The sequence below is a fragment of the Panthera tigris genome, chromosome X (genome assembly GCF_018350195.1).
Source record: "Panthera tigris isolate Pti1 chromosome X, P.tigris_Pti1_mat1.1, whole genome shotgun sequence".
Lineage (NCBI taxonomy): Eukaryota > Metazoa > Chordata > Mammalia > Carnivora > Felidae > Panthera > Panthera tigris.
In genome coordinates, this window is record NC_056677.1 from 112,615,546 (window position 1) to 112,641,012 (window position 25,467).

General features: G+C 46.1%; 1 pseudogene; it reads right to left on the reverse strand.

Moving 5' to 3' along the window:
• Window positions 1–5,310: 5,310 nt before the first annotated feature.
• Window positions 5,311–5,737, reverse strand: LOC102949693 (annotated as a pseudogene).
• Window positions 5,738–25,467: the final 19,730 nt, after the last annotated feature.

Genomic DNA, 25,467 nt, shown 5'->3' on the forward strand with positions numbered 1-25,467 from the left:
CTCCGGGGCGTTTTTTGGGGGGGAGCTGGGCCAACCCGAGGGCACCCAGGCGTTGTGGGCACCTAGGAGTTAAAGCTTGGAATCTCATTTCCACCAAGGGCTAGTACTGTGAGCACTTCTTCTATGATTCTGAGCCTACGTTTCCTCACGTGGAAAAGGAGAACAGCAACCTGTAGAGCTGAGTGGGGGTCAGAGGGGTTCATCAAACGGGCAGCAGAGAGAGTTCAAGTTATTGTTGTTCTTTCTACTTTGTTGAGATTGTGAATCCTGAGCAGTTGTGCACACACGTGTGTGTGTGTGTGTGTGTGTGTGTGTGTGTGTGTGTGTTTGTAGGAAGGGAGAAGAGAGAGAAAGAAAAGGAAGTCTTCCATTAGAGGAAAGACATATTGTGCTTGTGAATTGGAAGAACCAATATTATTAAAATGTCCATGCTGCCCAAAGCAATCTATGCCTTCAGTACAATCCCTGTCAAAATAACAATAGCATTTTTCACAGAACTGGAACGAATAATCACTAAATGCGTATGGAACCACAAAAGCCCCTGAAAAGCCAAAAGAAATCTTGGGAAAGAAGAATAAAGCTAGAAGCATCCTGCTTTCTGTTCTCAAACTACACTCCAAAGGTATAGTAATCAAAACAATATGGTACTGGTACCAAAACAGACACATAGATCAATAGAACAGAATAGAGAGCCCAGAACTAAACCCACACGTATACGGCCAATTAATCTACAGCAAAGGAAACAACACTTTACAGCGGAGAAAAGACAGTCTCTTCAATAAATGGTGCTGGGGGTCCCTGGGGGGCTCAGTCAGTTAAGCCTCTGACTCTTGATTTTGGTTCAGGGCATGATCTCGCAATTCATGGGATCAAGCCCCACATCAGGCTCTGTGCTGACAGTTCGGAACCTGCTCGGGGTTCTCTCTCTCTCTCTCTCTCTCTCTCTCTCTCTCTCCTCTCTTCCTGCCCCTCCTCTGCTTGCTTGTGCGTGCTCTCTCTCTCTCTCTCTCTTTCAAAATAAATATATAAACGTTAAAAAAAGAGATGGTGCTGGGAAAACTGGACAACTACATGCAAAAGAATGAAACTGGATTACTTTCCTTTTTTAAAAAAATGTTTCTTTTATCTTGAGAGAGAGAGAGAGAAAGAGAGAGAGAGTGAGCAGGGGAAAGGCAGAGAGAGAGGGAGAATCCCAAGCACGCTCGTTGTGGTCAGCACGCAGAGCCCGACACAGGGCTTGAACTCATGAAACTGTGAGATCATGACCTGAGCTGAAATCAAGAGTTGGCGACTAACCCACCTGAGCCACCCAGGTGCCCTGAAACTGGATTCCTTTCTCACAACATACACGAAGACGAACTAGAAATGGATTAAAGATCTAAATGTAAGACCTGAAACCATAAAACCCCTAAAAGAAAACGTAGGCAGTAAACTCTTGGACATCAGTCTCGGTAATGCTTTTGGATTTGTCTTCTCAGGCAGGGGTAAGAAAACCAAAAATAAACAAGTGGGACTACATCAAACTAAACACTGAAGGAAGCTATCAACAAAACGACAAGGCAGCCTATTGAATGGGAGAAGATATTTGCAAATGATACATCCTATAAAGGGTTAATATCCAAAATATATGAAGAACTCGTACAACTCAACACCAAAAAACAATCCAATTAAAAACTGGGCAGAGGACCTGAATAGACATTTTTCCAAAGAAGACACACAGATGGCCAACAGACACATGAAAGCATGCTCAACATCACTAGTCATCAGGGAAATGCAAATCAAAACCACAATGAGATATCGCCTCACGTCAATCAGAATGGCTAGAATCAAAAAGGTAAGAAATAACAAGTGTTGGCAAGGATGTGGAGAACAGGGAACCCTTGCACACTGTTGGTGGGAATGTAAATTCGTGCAGCCATTATGAAAAACAGTATGGAGGTTCCCCCCCCCAAATTAAATAGAGAACTACCCTATGATCCAGCAATCCCACTTCTGGGTATTCATCTGAAGAAAACAAAAACACTAATTTGAAAAGGTAAGTGCACCCCCCCCCATGTTCATTGCAGCATGATTTACAATACTTACGATACAAAAGCAATCTAAGTGTCCATCCATACATGAATGGATAAAGAAGGCGTAGTATACACAATCACAAATGTGTGCGTGCACACACGTGCACACAAACACACATATACACGCACACGCACACACCGGAATATTACCCAGCCATAAAAAAAAAAAGGAATGAAATCTTGCCACTTGCGACAACATGGGTGGGCCTACAGGGTATTAAGTGAAGTAAGTCAGTCAGAGAAAGACACGTAGGATTTCACCTATATGTGGAACCTAAAAAACGGAACAAATGAACAAACAACCAGAAACAGACTCACAGACACAGAGAACGAACTAGTGGTAGCCAGAGGGGAGGGGGTGGGGGGATGGGCAAAAAGATGGAGGGCATCCAGAGGTACAAACTTCCAGTTAGAAAATAAATAGGGGATGAAAAGCATAGCATAGGGAATATAGTCAATAATATTGCAATGACTTCCTATGGTGACAGACGGTAACTAGACTTACCGTGGTGATCATTCTGTAATGTATGTAAGTGTTGAATCACTATTCTGTACACCTGAAACGAATGTGATATTGTATGTCAGCTATGCTTCAACAATAAAAACAGAAATCTTCCATTAGAATTCTTTTCACGTAGGAATCGTGAAGTGCAGTGACTCCTAGGACAGAGAGGCAGGAGCATTTGTGTTCAGTGGGGACGAATGCCAGGGTCAGCGTTGTGACAGAATGGAAATATTTCTGAGCTTCTCAACCCGCGGACAAGGCTAGATTGGATGGCTGAGGACTTTTCCCGAAACCGACAGGATGCTGAACCATCGTCAAGTCTACCAATCAGGTACAAGGAAAACAATCTCCAAAACAATGAGAAGCACTGAAACCAGGGCAAGAAGAGCGGAAGTTAGACCCAGAAATAACTCTGCGAGTGAGGGCTGTGATCAGTGTTTGGCAAAGGAAGAAAATGAAATACCACCGTTCTCTGGAAATACAGAATTTCTGAAGAGCCTCGCCTGGAAGCACAACCCTATCGATGGGCTCCTGATGCAGTGGCTGCCTCTGCAGGTGCCTTTTCGCCTCACATTCTCACATACATGCACATTTCTCCTTTCTGTTTGGAAGCTGAGATTGATATCGTCTATGTAGGATTCGGCCGAAAGAAAGAGATTTCCAGAATCGAAGTTCCCTCTTGCCTGAACAGTATTAGCAGGCCTGGAATGGGTTTTATTCCGGGGGAAGCTTTTTATTCATACGTTCGCTTACAGACACACCAAATGCCTGATCATCAGGAAGATTTTAATCTTCACAAGGCGACAAGCAGTTTTGGTTGCTATGGCATTTGTCAATATCATTTCCATTACACAGCCTCTTACAGAACCTTCATTTCTATAAAACCTACTCAGGATTTCAGTCCTACTGCTGCTACTTTTTTTGTTGCTGTTGGCCAAATATGTCGTGGTTATAGTATTGACAAAGCTTTCCGGGGCAACACCAACTCCATTTCTTCAAGCATTAACAATACCAGGGTAGCTGTGACATTGCAGTTCTTTAAAACTCTCTCGGGATTTCTGTACAGATGACGGCTTTGAATCTGGCATTCTTTTCTGCCAGGCTAGAAAAGTAAGCTTTTGCAAATACATTGAAGGGGAAATTAATTTGTAGCTAAGTGGGAGTGGGGGAGATATGTGACATGTTATATAAGCTTCTAAAATGTCTTGTTCCTTCAATGGGTACTCTTATGACTAAAAGTTGATTTCTCCTGGAGGTGGGGTTAGTTTTCATCAGAAATGTGATGGTATGTCTTACATTAGTTATTAATTGGTAGAATCTCTGTTTTGCGTGTGCCCCGGAGAGGGTGGGATTAGCTCTTTGTCCCAGATTGGTTTTGAAATTGAGGCCGATGATCCCATTCATGCACCAAAGGTGGTATGGAAAAGCTACCATGAGGCTCTTTGGGGGCGACGGGGCAGGCTCCCAAGCTGGTCCATTTAGCTTGAATGAAGGAAGACGCTAGTGGCTTTGGTTTTATTGAGATTGGGGCCTGGGGTAGGGGTGAGGGTTCCTATGCACGGGCTGAGGTTCTGGTGGTTCGATCTACCCTGTCGGCACAAAGGGAGGGATTACCCAGGCTTCCTTATGGACTTGCTCAAATGTGGGACAAAAGGCAGAGGAGGAGCGAGGCTTCAAAGATGTCAGCAAGCAAAAAAATGGAGTCAGAGTCTTTTTTTTTTTTTTTTAACAGGCTCCAGGCTCTGAGCCATGGGCACGTCCGAGCCCGACATGGGGCTCGAACTCACAGACTGCGAGATCATGACCTGAGCCGAAGTCGGACGCTCAACTGACGGAGCCACCCAGGTGCCTCAGACTCTTTTTTGTTGTTGTTGTTGTTTTGTTTTAAATCGACATATCCTAGTTGCTTTATTTAATTTTTCACTTTAAAACAAGACCAAAATCAAAACCTTCCAACTTATACTTTTCAACCTGAAAGAATCAAAGAATAGCTATAATTCTAAAATAGCATCAATACAGCCAATATTATTCTTGTGACTATTACTGAGCTATACTGAAACAAGGTAAGATATAAATACCTGGCTTTGTACTTAATTTGAAGTGTTGCCACTAAAATCAATTACAGGTGTTTATTCTGAAAGCCATTACTAGGAAGGTTGAAGACTCAAATGCTGATGATGGTTTCGAAATTAAATTTATAGAATACCCAGAAATAGGTTGCATTGTAGACCTGTAGACAGTTTTCAAATTCTCATTAACAACAATTTTTTAAAAAGGCGTAGAAGGGGGGCGCCTGGGTGGCTCAGTCAGTTAAGCGTCCGACTTCGGCTCAGGTCACGATCTCGCGGTCCGTGAGTTCAAGCCCCGCGTCGGGCTCTGTGCTGACAGCTCAGAGCCTGGAGCCTGTTTCAGATTCTGTGTCTCCCTCTCTCTCTGGCCCTCCCCCGTTCATGCTCTGTCTCTCTCTGTCTCAAAAATAAATAAACGTTAAAAAAAAAAAAGGTGTAGAAGGCTACTCTTTTCATATAAATTGGGAGTTTTAACATCTCCCTTTAGTGCCTTCAATTGTCACATGGCAATAAACCAAAGACCCGAATAATTTCAAATGATGACAGATACTCTTTAGGCAAAATTCTCGTTTCAGTACGTTTAATGTCGTGTACATCAAATTAGAGTAAAAAGATGACTATGAACAAGGTGTAGCCTCTGTATTTTCGTGAACAGCACCCCAGATTATGGCAAACCCAGTTTATATTCCACCATCAAGTTCGGTTCTCCCATTAGTTCACTTTGTGATGGCTCATTAAGAATATGTTCAAATGCAATAGTCTGATCATTACCCCTCAAAGTATCCAGTGAAAGGTTAGAGCTTGGAGGAAATGGAAGACGCTGAACCCGCTGTACTGCCTTGAATTCCATTTGTAATTTTAGTGGAACAAACAGACCCTGGATGTTTCTCAGTATGGAAGAATTCATTTTATCTTGGTTGAGCTGGAATTTTTTTTCTGATATTTCAAGAGGATGACTAGGCAAAAGTTCATTCTTCACACAAGGAAGACCTTTTTGAAGAAGATCATGACTTTCATAAAGGTCCACTTGCTCAAAGTTCAGTAACTGGAATGCTGTCCTTTAGCTGTGATCCGAGACCTTTGACATTCATCTTCAACTTGCTCTGTGAACAGTCTCTCCGCCCTGTTATCATTAGCCGGCCCCACTGCTCACTTGGAGTCAGCCTCTTTATTGCAATTCACCTTTGATGTTTCACAGATGACTCAGTTGTACCTTATTTCATTTATTTGAATTTGAATGTGTTTAAGAAAGCCGTTATGATGCTTTATGAGGGCTGCAGCCTGCAACCAGTTTAAGGGAAGGGAATGTTCCACTGGATACCTTGTTCAAGAGCCCAGCATTGTGTATTTTACGAAGTGACATGAATGCCTTGTTCACCATCAGTGATGTCTGGAACTCTGAAGAGAATAAGGAGTGCCTGGCTGAGACCTTGTATTGTGGCATTAAATGCACGCAGAGAGAAGTGTGACCTTGGTTTATATTTTGGGTATCTGTGAGGCAATACATTCCCGGTGTTCCTTACCCCAAGGGGAGCAACCTTGGATAAGGAATTGTTGCCACTGGTCAGGCCAGAGGGCCAGATCAGTGGAAATAGCACAAGAGTCTGTAAAAATGTGCGTATGCGACCGATTGTTGGCCAGGTATTGTCTAGTGCTAAGATGATGGCCTGAAGTTTGGCTCATTTTGCTGACAGTGGCGTCCTCTCTTTGATTAGGGACATCCAGGTTAGATGACAGACAGCAGCTGTCCAGCAGCACTGCTGAATGTAAAGGGTACAAACTCCCTTTTCTGATCACTCAGTTGAACTCAAGGGGCTCCCCATGTGGTCACTGAACATAAGAGAGGGATACTATTTTTCGGCACCATCGTATCTGTTAAGAACACTGAGGAAGGGGAGGGCCCCCTTCTTAGAGGTGAGATATACCAGAGGCCAGGTTTGTAAGTATCATGGAAGGATCATTTTCGTTTCATAAGAAGGGGTGTTGCCTCCACGATCAAAAGAATACTGAGTCACCCGTGAGAGTTTCCATCTTCAGAAGGGCCCACTATAGAGCTAGCATTTGTTGCTCCAATGACGTGTAGCATGGGGCCGAGAAGAAAAGTTGTTTTGTACTACAGAAAAACCAGGTTCTTCTGCACAGACAACTTATAAGCCATCATAGGTGGTCCAGAGACTCTAGAAGGCATGAGAGGAGGTTGCTAAAGCCACTACAGTGAAAGACACGAATGGGAGTGCCTGTTGTTTTGTAGAGCCTTGTTGGAGGGAGCCCCATTCAAGATGAACTGATTTGTAAGTAACAGCATAAAGTGGGCTGAAGTAAAAAATTTTAAACAAGGAATATGTTGCCTCCAGAACCCAAACGTGTCTGAAAGATGTGTGGCTTGTTTTAATGATGTAGGTGCTGAGAATGTCAGTAGTTGTTTCCTAACAGTATCAGCAATGGAGTGGCCCTTGGCTGACCAAACGATTCCCAGTTATTTGAATACCCTGATTGAGTGTGTCAAATGCATCTCTTTGGAGATGATGTCATCAGTGTGATATCATACCTCTGCTCTTAGGGAAAGCTGGATGGCTGCAAAGGTGGTGTGCAATGGTAGGGCTGTTGGGATACTCTGTGTGTAGCTGGGTAAAGGCCTACTATGTCTCTTTGACGATGACGGCAAACTTCAGCGGAGAGACTATTGAAAAAAGCCCTGAATAGAACATATTCAGCAAATCTACAATAGCCAAAGATGTTTCCAGTTGTGGGTTGCATGGAGTCAATAATTTCAATAATATTGGGTGTGTATGTGGCAAGTGTATAGGAAAGAATTTAACCGTGTCCAAAGGCAGGTCCAGCCTTCGCCCTTGGCTTCTTAGAGGTGGTGTCTAAGCCCTTGAAGTGGCATGCCTAACGGGAATATCTTTGTTTGCCTTGGGGCCTTGGGCTATACCAACAACGCAATTTAGGGTGAGGGCTTTGTGTCACAGAGTATCAACTGACCTCTGGAGGGGCTGGATATTGAGGTCAGCCACACGGGTGGCTGACCAGCTTTGTGTGGTCAAGCCCCAACAAAGACTCTGGACCCAAGGCTCAGGTGAGCTCCCCTGATTGGCAATAGCCCATGTGTATTGGCACGTTCTGGATGCCAGGAAAGTAGTACTGTCCGTGACTCTGTGGAGAGAGGACAACCGGAAGCTCCACATTTGGAGCTTTCTTAGACTTTGCCTTGCGTATCTCTTCCCTTGGCTGGTTTTAGTCTGTATATTCTTTCAGTGTAACAAACTATAACTGTGAGTATAACAGCATTTAGTTATCCCTATGAGTTCTTGTTTGCAAAGTTGATTTATTTATTTATTTATTTATTTTCTAATGTTTATTTTTGAGAGAGAGAGACAGAGCGTGAGCAGGGGAGGGGCAGAGAGAGAGGGAGACACAGAATCCGAAGCAGGCTGCAGGCCCCGAACTGTCAGCGCAGAGCCCTACGCGGGGCTCGAACTCACAGACCGTGAGATCATGACCTGAGCTGAAGTCAGACGCTTAACTCATTGAGCCACACAGGCTCCCCTATTTATTTATTTTTTAAAGTAATCTCTACACCCAACGTGGGGCTCAAACTCATGACCCCGGGATCAAGAGTTGCATGTTCCAGCCAACCGGGTGCCCCAAAGATTTTTTTTTTTAATTTTAGGCAAGCTCCACACCAGACATGGGGCTTGAACTCACTACCCTGAGATCAGGAGTCCCATGTTCTATTGACTCAGCCAGCCAGGTACCACTCTATGGATTCTTCTAGTGAATTACTGAAGCCTAGTGTGATCGCAAGAATGCTTAAACTTATAATTGGTGTCAGAAGTGAGGGCAGTCTTGTGAACTGTGCTCCCTGTAACTTTGGAGGGGCCTCAATCAGGGGTGCCATGTAGTTAAGGTTGAAGCAATCCACTGTTGGGCACTATTCATTTTAATCAGGCCTGAGCATTGGCCAGTTTGGGCTCCTGGGTATGATTAATGAATTTTAAACAGCAGGGAAGAGGTCCATGTGATTTCATTTTTATCAAGCCAATTGTAACTATGAAATATTTAATTTTATTTTGGTTTATTACTCATTGGGTCAGAGTGGCTATGCCCACTATGGGCATGGATGACCACGGGCAATTTAGCCAAGATGGTAGTTCTGATGGTTAAAGTGAGGCATACCTCTTTGTCCTTTATTTCATATTTGGTAACTCCCCTAAGCATGTAGAGATCCCCAGGTATAACTGTAATTTGGGCCCCAGCACCAGTTAGGCCACGAAAGTTTGCCAATTGGTGCATTTCAGCAGATGTTAATTTAGAATGTATGTTTTCGAGTGCAAAAGCCAATAAGAACCCTATTATTTTTGTGTTGCATATGTTATTTTGGTAAAATTTGGATTTATGATTGAGTCAAATTTCAGGCCTCTGTTTCAGTTTCTCTTTCCTCAGCCTGTATGAAAAGATTTTTGATTTCATTTTTTGTTTTGGTGGTTATTGGATATACCTCGTGTTGGGGGAATCCTCTCTACCCTGGTCATGTTTATAAGTTTATTCCTCTAGAAAGCCTCAAACCAATATCATCACATAGAGGGACCTTTCTTATGGCAATTATTGTCTTATTTGGTCTAGAGACTCTGGGCATAAAATGAGTTTGAATTAACCTCTTGGCATGTCGACCAGCTGTGGCACTAAATAGAACCTAGACAGTTCATTGGTCCATTTTACAATTGTCCGCTGGAGTGATGGTGCCCTTTGGCTCTTTAAGAGGGGTGGGGATAGAGCATTCAGTGTGCTTCTCATAAGGGTGTGTGCCATGGGAGTACCACGGGTCTTTTCCCCCCTATGATTCTGAGGATCAGAATCTTTGTTTCTTTCACCAGACACATTTAGGGTCCTAATGAGCCATCTGCTTTTAGGAGTGTGATCTCAGCACTGCACACGGTGACTATTTTCCCTCATACCGGTGACCACCCATGACCATGATATTGCACACGGTATCAGTCTTTTTCCTGAACGCTTTATAAAACGGGACAAATGCCTGGCTGAAACCCAACCGATGGTCACAGAGTAAGAGTCATTCCCTCGAGTCTAGCGTCAGTCATAGCTCGTGCAGGAGTCGAAAACAGATGATTCGCTCTGAGACGGTGGTGCCCAGCCTAGGGCTACATTAAGAAGGGTCCCCAGCCCATACTCCTGCCCTACCTGGCTTGGTCCTAGCTGAAACCGGGGCTCGCCAGGACTTACGAAATGCCACGACGACTCTAATGCAAGCTCGCTAGCAGGCAGCAGGCAGGATGTGGAGTCAGTTAGTAAGCTGTGAGTGATCGAAGTAAGACCTCCAGGAGCTGATGGTCATCTCTTAGATCATCCGGCCGTCAGCACCAATGGTCTCGAGGTTCCCTCGCAGAGCGCAACACCAGGCCCTCTACCCCCGCCCCCTCAAAATGGGTTTGGATCTTGAGGCCGATGAGGTCGCACATGCAGCAAGAGGGCGTGAAAAAGTTTGGTATTCACGTCGTGAGGCTTTCTGGGCGGAGGAGGGCTGAGCTTGAGTGGCTCAGGTTTGTATTGTGAGTAGAGGATGGGACTGGGGTGAAGATTCTGGCACCTGGGGTTCGGGTGCTCTTGGTTTGGACTTGCTCACCAGCACCAGGGGACAGATGCCCAGGCTGTCTTGTGGCCTTGATAGACGTAGGACAAAAGGGGAAAAGGGAAAAGGAGCTTGAAAGGTGTTGGCAGTCCAGTATCAAAGACGGAGCTAGACTTTTTTGTTACAATCTCCCCGTCCCTTCACGTGATATGTTGGGGCACAACTACAGTTAATGGGGAATGTAAGAGCGATAAAACGATGAAACTGCCAAATTACTTCAAGGGAAAATATCACAGACTGACTTCAGAAGGAATCGGTTGGGAGACAAAAATGATCACACATCACAGAAGCAAAAACAGAGCTCAGGAATGAAATGACTTCAGCCAAAGCTGAAGAAAATGGGGCATTCCGAGGCTGTGCCATGGGCAGTTCCTGAGGGCCCTCAAGCCGTTGAGAGAAAGTAAACGCCTAGAACCATCCCATTTGATACGTTTTCAAGGAAGGGCTAAGTTTTCAAAAAGCCCTTTGCTTGCACTTAGTCCTCAAGCCGTCTGTGTCTCTGACACCTTTCTGTCTCTAAACTAATCAATTTGATGTAGCCACATTGCTCTCTGTCCCGCTGGGCTGTCCAGTATGGTGGCCACTAGCCATGGCTGGCTGTCTATTAAGTCCTCGGCAGGTGGTGCGTATGAACTGGATGGTGCTGAGAACATAAAACACAAAGGCGTAGATTTTATATTTCTTTTTTAGGGTCGCTCTACCAAAATACAACAAACGGTGTGTATTAGGACTTCCACACCTTTTGGGGGCACATGATTCAACTCATAACAGATTTCAAGGATTTGGCATGGTACAAAGAAAACAGAAGATCTCATTTATGATGGTTTTGTTCATTGCATGTTGAAGTGATAGTATGTCGGATATTTGAGGGGCTAAATAAGATATACATGAAAATGAACGATACCATTTTCTTTTGATTTATACAAAATGCGGCTACTAGAAGAATTTAAAATGACCTACGTGGTTTTGCATCCGTGGCACAAGTTCTACCAGACAGAACCTCTCTAAAGCAGAGGTTGGCAAACTGGGGCCTAAATCTTGCCCACTGCCTGTTTTATAAATAAAGTTTTACCGGAAGACAGCCACGTCCATTCGTGTATGTATTGCTTATGGCTGCTTTCCTGCTACAGTAGCAGATTTGATGAACTGTAACCGAGATCGTATGGCCTACGAAGCCTAAAAAGTTACTCTGTGGCCTTTTACGAAACCTAAAAAGTTACTCTGTGGCCTTTTACATAAAAAGTTTGCTGACGCCTGTTTTAAACAGTGGCCCTGATCCTGAAACTTCCCTGCTTTGGAACCGACAGTGTCGCCTTTTTGCTTATTGGAGACTCTCCAGCCGGCCAGCTCCGGCCCCCGTCTCACCTTACCCTCTCACTGAGCAGAGAGAGAGGAAGCTCTTTTAGGCCAAGAGCTGGGCCTCTGGCTCCTCTTGTAGACCCTGCGTTGCAGAGCCACTGTTTGGCACCCTAGGGCCATAAGAGACGTTCATAGAATTAACGGCAAATAGGCACTCGGTAGGGTGTGGGGGGGGGGGGAGCTGACTCTGAACAGAGCTGAGCTCTACTGGGCTTCCACTGCCTCCCATCAGATGTGCGCAGGAAAACCCCACATCAAGGCAGCTCTGGATTCTGTCTGCAGGCACCGTAAGGTCTGTAGGTCTGAGCTCTTACTGCTGCTTTTGATAACTGCAGCTATCATTTATTGGGAACTGACCGTGTGCCAGGCATTTTGCTAAAGGCCTTATTTCATGTAATCTTCCCAGGCCCAGGAGGTCAGGACGGTCAGTTCGAACTCCTCTTTCGAAAAAATGTGAAGTCGTTTTCCGACTAGTGTGGCTGATAGAGTCGGGAACAATCTGAGCATAACACGAACTCCGTATTTGCTCACGTATGCTTTCCTCCGCAAGACACACGAGTTGAGCGCAGGAAACTGCACCCACCTGAACCGAACCACACAGGGATACACGAAGCACGTGCGAGCATGTGCGAGCACGCACGGACACGCCCCTAGACATCCCACAGCTCTCTCAGTTCCCCACGTGTGATGGGAGCCACAGCAGTCCGCAGCTGCTCTAGCCCCTCTGTCCGATCTCAGATCGCCCTCCTTCCCCTGCCTGGCAAGAATTCACAGGCTACAGCCCTTCCGACAGCCATCTGCACAAGCAAACCTCAGGTCTTTTTAAAGTGCCACATTTGTCGTCGTATTTATGTATTACTTGACCATTTAACATGCACAAAATGGCCATGCTGTTTTTATTCGGTTCCTGTCTTCCAGAACATGTTGCTGATGAAGGTTTTGAGTTGTTGTGCCTCTCAACTTATCTTTTCCCGTGAATCCTGTGACTTTGAACGCACAATTTGACATAGCGTGGGATTTTTAGGAACGCATACATCACGTTGTAGCAGAACCGACTGTCCTGTAATCACTCCCATTTTGCAGGTGGGAAAACTGAGGTCTTAAGAGGCAAAGCGATTTATTCAAGGTCACATAGCTGGGAGGTTTTGGAGCTGGATTTTGAACCCAGAGCTCTCTGATTCCATAGCTTAAGCCCTGAATTGCCCCCACTGCATAGATTTACAGGCCATAAACGAAACTACTTTTGGCTATTTCTGTTTTTAATTTTTTTTTATTATTTATTTGAGTGAGAGAGAGAGAGAGAGAGAGAGCGGGAAGGGCAGAGAGAGAGAGAGGGAGACACAGAATCTGAAGCAGGCTCCAGGTTCTGAGCTGCCAGCACAGAGCCCGAGGTGGGGCTCAAACTCACGAACCGTGAGATCACGACCTGAGCTGAAGTCGGACGCTTAACTGACTGAGCTACCCAGGCGCCAGGGCTATTTCTGTTTTTAAAACAGAAATCGGAGAGGTCTGGCAGAAAGTAGGCAAGAGACTTTGCTTTACTTCTTGTGATTGTTTTGTTTTGTTTTGTTGTTGCTTGGGGGTTTGACAAATAGACCTCAGGATTCTGTTGCTTTCCACACTTTTCCGCTTGAGGTACTGAGACAGGGTGGAGATTGGGAGCAGGGAGTGAACAGGCACCTCTTATAGAGGGCTGGAGACGAAATCAATTCTCTCCTTGCCTGGAGATGCAAACATAATGGAAAGATCTGGGCGTCATAAGAGACCATAGAGTGAGTCAGCAAATCAATGCCGGTTTGTTTTTTGAAAGCTAATGGGATGCTGTGATGTGTAATAATAACAGGAATACAACCTGCGGGAATCATAAAATAACTCCTTAGCATTGATCAGGGCCTTATTAGAATGGTGTGATCAGCTTGGGGTCTGTAATTGAAGAGGGAAGCGAAGAAGTCACAGAAGAGAGAGAGGGCTTGTCCCTGAATCCTGTGTGCCACAAGGACTCTGCACATAGACTACCCCCCCCACCCAACTGCCGCAGTGGGTGTTGCTGTGATGTCATACTGAGCCTATAGGCTCTGAGAGTGAAAGATGGGGGCAGGGACGGGGTGGGGATGGTTTTCCAGGAGGCAGAGAGCCTGAGTAGCAAAGGCAGAACAGGGGGTGAGAGCGAGGTAAGCCAGAAAGCTAGAGACTAGGCAGGACAGACGCAAAGCGACATAGGCTTGACCCCAACCTCCGTCAGGAAGCATTGTTTACACTTACAGCTGGGAGTCTGGTGGGTTTGGCAAGAGAGAATCCGAGCATATGGCTAGGTCAGGACGGGAGGTGGCCGAACCTGCCCCAGGTGGCGAGCATGAGCTCAGAACCAAGGGCTGGACTCAATTGCTAAAAACTCCAAAGTTCCTGGTTGGTTAAAAATGAAATTCATTTTTAAAATTGAAAAATTGAAAAATTGAAAAAATCGGAATACAAAAGCCACACCTCATTGGGGCGCCTGGGAGGCTCAGTCCGTTAAGCGTCCGACTCTTGGTTTCAGCTCAGGTCCGTGATCTCACGGTCTGTGAGTTCGAGCCCCACATCAGGCTCCATGCTGGCAGTGCAGTCTGCTTGGGATTCTCTCTGTGTGCCCCTCCCCAGCTCATGCTCGCTCTCTCTCTCTCAATAAATAAATAAACTTAAAAAAAAAATCAATGCATCATTATTGTCAGGACTTTATAAAGGAAAGCAAAAGAAGAAAATACCAATTCCTTCTTATCCTATCACCCAGAGATAAGGTACTGGTAACACACCGGGGTGTTTTTCTCCTAGGTTTTTTTTTTTTTTTTTTCCCATACGTGCGCAAAGGTGTGCGTCAAGTATTACTGTATTGTTAAAGAGTTTAGCCCCTGGAATCATCAGACTGCCTGGGTTCGAATCTGAGCTCTGCCATTTAGTAACTAAGTCTCCTTGAGCGAAATCACTTATCCTCTCAGACTTTCAACTTTCTCGTCTGTAAAAATTGGGATGATGACAGGAACTGTCTCACAATTGTTAGACAAAATCACAATTGTGATTGTGGTACAGGTTAACAGGATAGGTACACCGCATGAAACTCCAGGGTAGAGCTTGGCCCTACCCTGGGCACTCAATTATTTTAGTCATTCAATGACTATGTTATGTATGTTATATATATGGTATATATTAACTTAGTGATTGTTTACTGAGCCAGGCACTGTTCTAGGCACTGTGTATACAGCAATAAACAACAATGGAAACCTGTCCCTACTGCAGATGTAGTTTTGTGTTTTGCTTTATCCGCTAAATTATATCATGGGTGTTTCCCTATGTCATTAAAACATTCCTTGAAAACACCACTTCCATTGGCTGCATTGGTTAGTTGCCTGACCTCCCATTGTTGGACGTTTTGGTTGTCCTTTTGGTAGACCATTATAGGTGGATATCATTGTACGGAATTCTTTTTCTGGAAATTGTTCCCCCCACCCCCACCACGGGATCAGTTGCCAGAAGGGGGCATTTCTGGGCCAAAGGCTTATGATACAGAGAGCCAAATTGCTTTTCAGAAAGGTTTTTACCGATTTCCATCATCTTGGTTAGACCTTTCCCTCCTCCTGCTTTTTTTTTTTTTTTAAACTTTTATAGAGGAATTCGTTTTCTAAGGTCTTGAGGAACTTTATGTTTTCGGGTGTGAGTAGCATCTGTGAAGAAGAGGAGGAAGGTGAACGATTCGGGGTATGAAACGTTCTCTAGGTTAGCAGGTGAGGACTGCTCTGTCACACCGGGGTGCTGGTAATGTAACGCTTCAGTGGGACTGAATGAAATGCCAGGCACGCTGGCATCTAAAGGAGACTCAGGGTGCACCTGGGGGGGGGGGCTCAGTCGGTTAAGCGTCTGACTCTTGGTTTTGGCTTAGGTCATGATCTCACGGTTTTGTGGGTTCAAGCCCCGTGTTCAGCTCTGCGCTGGCAGTGCAGAGGCTGCGTGGGATTCTCAGTCTCTCCCTCTCCCCGCTTCTCCCCTGCTCGTGCTGTCTCTGTCTCTCTCAAAATAAATAAGTAAATACATAAACTTAAAAATCAAGTAGACTCAGGAAGCCAGAGAAGGGAATTTCTAATGTTGGTATTTGAGGTATTTGGGCACCACGATGGGAGAGAGGCACTCTTGCCTTCTGTTTGCATGAAAAGTAAATGAGGTACCGTATGTGCCTCGAGGAGCTTCCTCTCTGGTAGAGAAGACTAGACGAGCACTCATAATTGTACTCCAGTTAGACTGTGCTCTATGTGTAGAGAGAAAGGTGATGTGGTTTCCTGATGGACTAGACACAGGGTGTAAGAGCACAGAGCGAAGGGTGTGGCAAAGATGGGGAGAACCCTTTCGTAGATGTTGGGTTGTGTCGTACACAAAGGCACCTGGCTTAGAGAGCAAGGGATTGGGGACTAAATATGACCCATGCTTCATTCGCTGTGCTCATGTCTAGCGGAACAGGGTGCTGTCTATGTAGAGGGGCAAGGGGCACCTTTTAAACTTGCACAACGATGCCATGTGAGCGAGGATCAGCCCTGTACGTACTTGGTGGAGGAGTGCACGTGAATAAGAGTAACCTGGGCGATCGAGCCCATGACCTTTAGAGAACACAAACTCCTAGAAGGCTGGACTGTTCCTCAGGTGATCCTGAGACATCATCTAGAGCGGGGGAGTCCCCGCTTGAGAGTTATTGCTGAGGCAGTTAATGGGAGCCTTCATTAGGCAATGTCATGATCTGCTTGGTGGTTTGGAATGGGCCTCCCATTGGGAGGTGGTGTTTATATCCTCCCCCAATGAGACTGGGGGTGATGATGACTTTGCCTCATAAATTATAAGGGAAGTGATGCTATGCGCCTTCCAAGGCTAGGGATAGAAGGCCATTGAGTTTCCAGCATGTTCATTTGAACATTTACTTTTGGAAACTGAATCAACACATGAGAAATCTGGCTTCCCTGAGGCTACCAAGCTGTGAGGAAGCCCAAGGCACATGGAGAGGCCACATAAAGGCACTGGTTGACAGTCCCAGCTGAACCTAGCTTTGAAGTCATCCCAGGCTGGGGAGCAGATATACGAGTGAGGAAGCCTCCAGATGATTCCATTTCACAAATGTTCAAGTCTTTTCTCAGCTGAGGTCCCAGACATCAAGGAGTAGAGAAGAACCTTCCCCTAAATCCCGACCCCTGGAATCTATAGGCATGACAAAACAATTGTTTTACCCCAGCACATGTTTCGGGAAGCTTTTAAATGTAGCAATAGATAGCTGGAAAAGTTACTCTAACGCTCTGGGGAGAATGGAATGGATGGAGTAAGAGTGGAATTGAAGAGACCGGTGAAGAGCAGCTGCTGTAGTCAGGGTAGCCTGAGCTAAGATTGTGGAAGAGGAGATAGAGAAAAATGCATGCACTTGAGAGAGAGAGGAAGGAGGTAGAATCACAAGTGCTTAGTGATGGAGCGCCTGGGTGGCTCAGTCGGTTAAGTGTCCGACCTCAGCTCAGGTCATGATCTCATGGTCCGTGGGTTCGAGCCCCGCATCAGGCTCTGTGCTGCCAGCTGGGCGCCTGGAGCCTGCGTTGGATTCTGTGTCTCCCTCTCGCTCACTGCCCCCTCACCCACTCGTTCTGTGTTTTTCTCTCTCTCTCTCTCTCTCTCTCAAAAATAGATAAAACATTTAAAAAAATTAAAAAAAAGTGAGCTCTTGCAGTGGCCTTGACAAAAGATGGTGGTGACTTGGGATTGGTAATTTCTAAAGGGGAAAGAAAGGAGAAGAGGGACCAGATTCAAGACCAATTGAAGGGGCAGATTCAACAGGCTTAAAACTGGATTGGATTCTTATGACACAGAAAACACAAATCATAAAAGAAAAAAATAATAGACTGGCCTTCATCAAAATTTGTAACTTCCTTTCACCAAGTCGCACCACTCAGAAAATGAATAGTTAAGTCAAAGACTGGGAAAAATATTCACAACACTGGGACAAATGACTGATATCCCGAATCTATAAAGAACTCTTATAACTCAATAATAGCACACATAATCCAATTGAAAACGGGCAAATGATTTGAAGAGACAGTTCCCAAAGGGAGCTAATGCAAATGGCTGATTAACACACACGAGAAGGTGCTCAACATCATTAGTCATTAGGGAAACGCAGATCAAAACCATGGGATACTGGGGCGCCTGGGTGGCTCAGCTGGCTAAGCATCCGACTCTCGATTTCGGCTCAGGGCATGAGCTCGTGGTCTGTGGGTTCGAGCCCCACTCTCTCCCTCTCCCTCTGCCTTTCTCCAGCTCTTGCACAGTTTCTCTCTCTCTTAAAATAAATAAATCAACCAACCGACCATGGGCTACTACCGTACATCCACTGGAATGGCTAAAATTAAAACAATTAACAATTAGCCATTCCAGTGGATGTACCCATGGTTTGTTTGTTTGTTTATTTATTTATTTATTTTAAGAGAGAGAAACTGTGAAAGAGCTGGAGAATCCAGCTCTTTGATTTGTGGAGCAATTGGAATAGTCATGTACTGTCAGTGGGAATGTAAAATGGTACAACCAGTTGAGAAAAAAAATCTGGGAGTTCATATTTAACTAAGCGTACCCCGATCCTCTGACCCAGCCATCCCCCTTCTAGGATCCCTGCTAGGGTTTTCCCCAGAGAAATGAGCTGGAAGTATATTTCCACGTTGCCTCCAACTGGAAACAACCCAGAGGTCCATCATCTGGCGAAGGGATAAAAAAAGTATGGTCCAGTTGTGTATTGGAGTTCGACTCAGCAATAAAAAGGAAAGAACAACTGCATAGTTGAATCTCTATGAACGTGAAAGAAGTCTCATCCGAAAGAGGACAGTGCTCTACGTCTACATTTACATCAAGTGCTAGAATAGGCCGTGGTGAAAACCATCACAACGGTGGTTGCCTCACGCGCGCGTGGCGCACCTTCCTGAGGTGATTGAAACGTTCTACGTTTTGATGGGGATGGAGATTATCCTGGTGTGTGCATTTGTCAAAACTCATTGAGTCTGACACTTGAGATGTGTGCACCGGGGCGCCCGGGTGGCTCAGTTGGTTAAAATGTCTGACTCTGGGTTTTGGCTCAGGTCACCATCTCGCGGTTCTGTGGGATCAAGCCCTGCGTCGGGCTCTGTGCTGGCAGTGCGGAACCTCCTTGGGCTTCTCTCCCTCTCTGTCCCTCCCTCACTTGCACGCACGCCCTCTTTCTGTCTCTCTCAAAATAAGCAAATAAACATTAAAAAATTTGTGCATACCTCTGTATCAATGTTGCTTGTAAAAATCATAAGCAAGCAAACAGAGGACGGGCTCTAGATGCCTGAGATGAGACCTGCCTTTAGCAACTGTGGCGAGTTGGGTACCGTAGAGGCTAGGTACTCCCCTCCCTTCCAGTAGCAGCTTGGACTGACTGGTTGCAGGTGAGGATGCCTAGGATCCCTAATTGGGAATTGCCGCAGGAACAAGTGGTCTCTCTCTGGCATGAAAACCACCCTCGTTGGTCTGACCGAAGAGCTACCTATTCCGGTTCAGGGAGAGTCCACGGTTCAGCAGTGATGCACAAGAGCTATTATTCTTGCTCTGCTCTTAAAATATGGGAAGAGCCGCTAGGAAAATGGCTTTCTAAGATGAGGCACTTCCCGAGTGAACTTAAATCATTCCAGTTCTCCTTGGTTCTGCTCCTGTGCTCTCCTCCTCCCAGTTTACTGTTGTCTCCCACTCTGAACAAAGCAGTTGTTAGCCTTCTAATTTGCCTGAGGGCTTTCTATTATGATCAGTCCAAACACAACAAGGGAGAAAGCTCTGACTGTTGCATAATTATTTTCAGTAATTAGTAGGGCTGGGGAGTATGAAATGACTTCAACGTCTGTGGCTTCCTAGCATGACTCTGCTTTATCTGCAACTCGTCTCCAGTGCAAAAGTTCATGGTCCCACGGGCACACTCGCATAAAAACGACAAAAATGGCTTTCTGAGAAATAGATGGGCTCGTGAGAGATGCAGCCCAGGAGAAATTGGGGGGAAATGTGCCCCGTATATGGGCAGCCCTGGTTATTTTTTAGCTTTTTGTTTTTTCAGTGACTGCTAATGAATGACCCAAGGTGGTCCCTTTGCAGTGTGATCCCCCCGCCCCCGGCTTGTTCCAGCGGGGAAGCCGAGGCTGAAGAATTGGGTGATTCACAGTAATGTTGTAGGGGTTACACGTGGTGATTCCAGATGTCAGGCTGGTGAGGTTCAGATTGGAGTCAGCAGAAGCCGGGTTTCTGGGGAGAAGGGGATGCTGGGTTAACCCCAGTCTTTTTTGATGGATACAAAGGAATGTGCCTGTTAACATGGAGTCCTACCGTGGAGAGAGCGCTGCCATGGAGAGAATTGCATGCAGCGAGGCAGCCAGTAATTGCACTGAGAAGGTCAAAGAGCTTGCCCTGGAGGTGCTGCATGTTGATGGGCCAGTGAAGATGTGGGCCCTGATGGGGCCATCCGGAGAGCTCCTTCGTCTCCCATCGCCGGCACTGATTACAACTGCCTTTCTTATTTAGCCATATGGCCACGAATGTTTATACATCAGCATCTAGAGGGAGCACTGGGAGTCAGGAGGCTGGGTTCTAGGCCCGGGCCTTTCACTAACCATCTGAATTACTTGAAGCAATACCATTCTGTGTCTTAGCCTCGCCGTTGAGAAAGCAGAGGGGGAGCGCCTATCCTGGCTACTGCCTCCTGGGTTATCGTGAGCGGAAGTGCGGAATGACACGTGGCAAAGTCTTACGGGATGATATAGTATCAGTGGAAGCTGGTATCATCTCTGCGAAATGCTGGCCTCACGTATAGTGTGTACATGAACCACCAACGACAGTGGGTTGGTTATTTGCGGGCTATGCCTGCTGGAATTGGGCACAAATATTTTCGTGGGCGATAGCCGGAATGAAAACGTTTAGCCACGGCTCGAGCTGGTTGCCGTCCAGTATACATCTGTGAGCCCCAGAGGGGGGTCAATGCAATTCTGTGGCCAGATGGGCTCTAGGATTTGAATGGCCACCAGCCAAGTAGCTGCCGGTTGGTCGTCTGCGTGTAGCGAAGGAGTCATGCTACCTACGTGTTCCACTTTGTCTTTTACCCTTCCACGTTGGTAAAATGCGTTTTCCTCCTGGGAAGCAGCAGCTACGATGCAGAAGTCTGCCTGTGAACTGGAGGTAGGCGATGCCTGAGGGGAGATGAGGGAGGAGAAGCATGCCTAGCTCGGAGTCGCAGCGATTCGTAAACTACTCGGCCTGATTGGGGGGCGGGGTTGCCGGTTAACCAACTGCTGTGCCTACTGGCTGTGTACCACATGCGTGGAAGATACGTGCTTTTTTTCTTTATCGTTTTCGTTTTTTTTTTTTTTTTTTTTTTTTAAGGTAGCTCCATGCTCAGTGCAGAGCCCAACAGGGGGCTTGAACTCATGACCCTGAGATTAAGACCTTAGTTGAGAGCAAGAGTCGGACACTCACCTGACCAAGCCGCCCAGGCGCCCGGAAGATGCGTGCTTCGAGGAAGGAGAACACAGCAAAATACACTTGCTGCGAAATTGTACTCCATGCGGTTAGAGGTGTCTTTGTTGAGCAAAAAGCCTTTGGGGATTTTGCAGCTTCTCTCAGCAACCACATGACCTTGGGTTATCACTGCGTCCCCTTACGTTTATGAACTACCTTATAGTCTGCTTGCATCTGAGAGCGCTTGGCATTGTGGCGTCCTCGCATCTTGATTTGGAGTATCACAACAGCCCCGTGCAGCAGCTGCTGCGGTTTTCTAGTCTACTGTCAGGAACAGTTCCGAGAGGTGAAGTGACTTGCCTTAGCTATTACCATTGGCACAAAGGATTTAATACTAGTGACCCTGTTCCTTCACCCCCTTCTCTCTGTCTGCGCCCCTGCCCAGCCCCATCTCCTCCAAGAGCGAAGGCAGTTGTCACTAGAGAAAAACTGACCAGCTGCTGGCCCATCGAGGCATTCGGGACTGTCCCAGAAAGGGGAGAGGAGAAGAAGGCAGATCGAGTGCTTCTTTTGGCCGGCGAATTTCATCATCAGTAAGACATTGAATGGCTTCTGCGCAAGTCAAGGGAGAAGCGCTTACAGAGTACATTCCTGAATCAACGGTGAAAGATAGCATTGGCAATGTCGACAGGCTAACTGAGAAATCTCTTCGCAGTGACAAAAGAGCAGGACTACAAACAGGTCATATTGACTTTCCTGAAGATGTACACGGACTTGCTCAATAGTTCTCCATAAGTTACAGGCTTAGGAATGGATTTCTGGTTTGTCTCATAGTCATAGCGACTTCCTTAAATCGAAGTGTGTATTCAGCAGCCCTCCCAGGGCCATATCCATGGCTGTTACAAAATCTTTCATCAATGCACGCTTTAAATGGCTGCCAGTTGATATGTGGAAACTTTTCACTCCCCCTTAAGATGGGCACACGGGGAGTCTGCAGCAATATCCACGTAGGGTATTGAACTGATGAAGCATTTGGCCTGAAGGGGGATCAGGTGTCTGCTGTATTACAAAGGAAGGGAATTCTCTAATCATGTGGCATTTTGAAGAGATGCAAAGGGGAGAAAGAGAAGCCGGTCTCAGGGAGTAGCAGACCAGCTCATGTGAAATGACTTTCTGTCCCCCTCGATGTTTCCACAAACTTCAGCAGCAGCAAATGCAGCCTTTCAGAGAGATGGCGTTCATGCCCTGTGATTCGCTGGTGGTAGGCCACATGCCCTGCTGGAAAAAAAAAAAAAGATGGCAAATTGGGAATGTTCTTTCCGTGGCGGGCAGTCCCCAGAGAGCTGGGGGGCGGGGGGGGGGGGGAATGCAGATTCCTCATGATCGGTTTCAGTGTTCGCGGGGCCCATCAAGAGGCAAATTCACCAAGAATCGAGAGTCTCTATGGAAGGAAAACGACATGGCAGCGGAGAAAGGATCTCTTTTCACGGCCAGCCGTTCAGCCTTCTAACCTAGGGCTTCCTATTTCTATTTACAGGAGAGGAAAGCCGAGTGCGTCTACAGGGCATTTCTTGATGCAGATGAATCCTGTCGATGAGGCACATGTGCACCAAGTACGGGTAATGTTTGCGGACACGGCTAACTTTCTAGCAGCACTTATTAGAACATTTCACTGGCATATCAAATGATTTGGGCATTGTCGTGTGCTCAGGATACATGTAAAACAAATTTTTCTCCCTTGAGGAACATTAAAGGCCAGACTGAGGAGGAGAATGGGTAAAGAGCTCTTAGAGGCTTACATACTCACAAGCACAAATAAAGGATATTTGACTGTTGCCTTAACTGTGATAAAGGCAGCCTAGTGTGAGGCAAGACCCTGGGGAAGAAGTCGAGCGTTTCCAGTTCATGCAAGAATGGGAATTTTCCTCGCTAATGAGAATCTCACGGGCACATCTCACGTAGAATGTGCTGTGCACACCAGATCCTCAGTTGGGAATCTCAGCTGGGTTTTGCTTAAATTTGTACCTTCTACAGTTAAACACAGGTCTAAGGCAGTCACGGCGACCCCAGGTTAGCCCGTAGCAGCATCTTAGACCGTCTTTTGGAGGTCGGCGAGAGGTATTTGAGGTGGCCATCGGAGGATTGGAGAGAGATTGGGAGTGTGGGGATGAAAGGTGAGAAGAGGAATGTGGCGGAAGGTCTTCAAGAGCCCCGTGCGGCTCCAATATGTTGCCCCAAACGATGGCTCCCCGGGTTATTCAGGGTGAGAGTTTCAAAGGCTTCTAGGGGCAGATGTTAGATTTCCCTAGCGCCTCTAATAAATGGCTCAATCCGCTGTTGGCTCTACTTGAAAAAGATCATGAAGCCCTTTTCCCCCATTGCTTGTTGATTAGAGCGCTCCCAGGCATTTCAAAGGCAACATATAATCCAAGGGATAGAACATGACATTTAATTATGACATCAGTCCCATTCAGAATGACTTTGGGTGCTCTTTCACATTTGCTCGAGGGCTAGCCACAGGTCGGCCGTCCCGTGCTCAGACTATTTTGAAGAACCCCTTTCTTTGCAGCTCTCACATCCAGAAAGTCTCATCGGTGTTAGGTCCACATAATATCCTCGGCACCAAAATACCGGTTCCTTTTTGTGTCCTTTGGGGTACTCAAATGCAGAAAGCTTGCCACTTCATGAGAGTGTTAAATTCAAGTGCTGTGCAATTTGCATGAAGGTAATTGATCCATGAAACATACATCTTCCTTAGCAATGTGGTTTGTTACATCGAGCTTATGTTTGAGAGGATTGCTTCCTGAGCAATAAAAATGCTAGAATATTTTATCAGGAGGAATAGGAGAGACAGCTTGAAATATGCATTTAAAGGTGGTGGCAAGGACGACCAACTGGCAGCTGGTTTGCCATTGCCCATTTATCTCTAAGCGGCCACCTGGCAAAGGGGTTTGCTCTCTCCTCTCACAGACATACATCAGACAGAGCAGGAATAGAGTTTTCTACCGGCAATTTTCATTATTCCTGGAGTAAACGGTTGCACCCAGAGGGGAGTTGCAGTGAAGAGTGGTTTGTTTCCTGGTTGGCTGTGAATAACCCCCAGGGGGCCAGTTGGATTCTGGCCACTCCAAATCAAAGGCCGACTAGCAACCGATATCCACTGATATCCCCTCCAGGACCTATGAATGTCTGCTGGAGGATGCACACTTTCTGGGACTTTATCATTGTATTTAGAGGGGAAAGTTTGTTTTCTAACCCGGAGGGCAACCTCCTGATTCCTTGTTGCCTGTTTGCCATGAGATTTTGAAAAGGGAAACCAGACGCTAGATGTTGGGGAGGGGGAAGCGAGCCAATTGTCAAAGTGCATTCAGAGCCTGTCGCACATTGCTTCGAATCTCCTCAGTGGTGACAAATCTTTGTCCTCTGAGAACAGGCTATATTTGCACAAACAGCTAAAAGTCATTAGAGCCCACGCTGGTGAATAAGGTGGGTGATCGTGGTCGGCAGCGAATGTTTTGGATTTAGAAATGAGCTGTATCTCTCTGGCAAGGAGGCACATTTTCCTGTGTGGCTTCAAAGTGAGCTTTGGAGGCATTTCCGATAAAGAGCTGCAGACATGCCAGAACGCTAGGGCACGGGGAGCAGCAAGATAACGGCCTTTGGGATCAGAACAGACCTAGTTCATCTAACTCCGTTCGGTCTTGATTTCCCTTTTCTCATCCGTAAAGTGGGGCAACAGTATTTATTTCACAACACTTTTTATGCGCATTTTAGAAAGCCACGTACGTAGGGGCTGTAGTACCGTGCCCGGCACGTAGCCGAGGCTCGGTAAGTCGTTGCTATTATTATCGTTCTCTTCTTCACCATTATTACTGCTCTTACATCATTATTTTTATTACTACTATGACTCTCGCTGCTACTGAGATTACTGCAATTCAGCAGATACCCAGTGTAGAGGAGTGGTTGGGAGGCTGGAGGATATGGGAGTGGAGAGAGGCGAGGGAAGACGATGAATCTAGGGACGTTTTGAGGACACGATGAAGGTGATTTGGGTTTACCCATCTCCATCTGTTTCTGAGCTTTCCATTTTTAGCAGGAGATGTTTGTTTTCCAGGGAAGTTGGTAATGAGAGATTGGCTTAGAGTTTATTATGCAAATGGGCAGAGGTCAAAATCCCATATTGGTGTTCTCTTCAATTAGGCTGGAAATATTTATGACATTTAGACAATTAACTGCCTTGTGCACACAAACACTGTGATAAATTAAAATAGCCCGGACCGGCCAGAAATCACCCCCCCCCCCCACACACAAACACACATG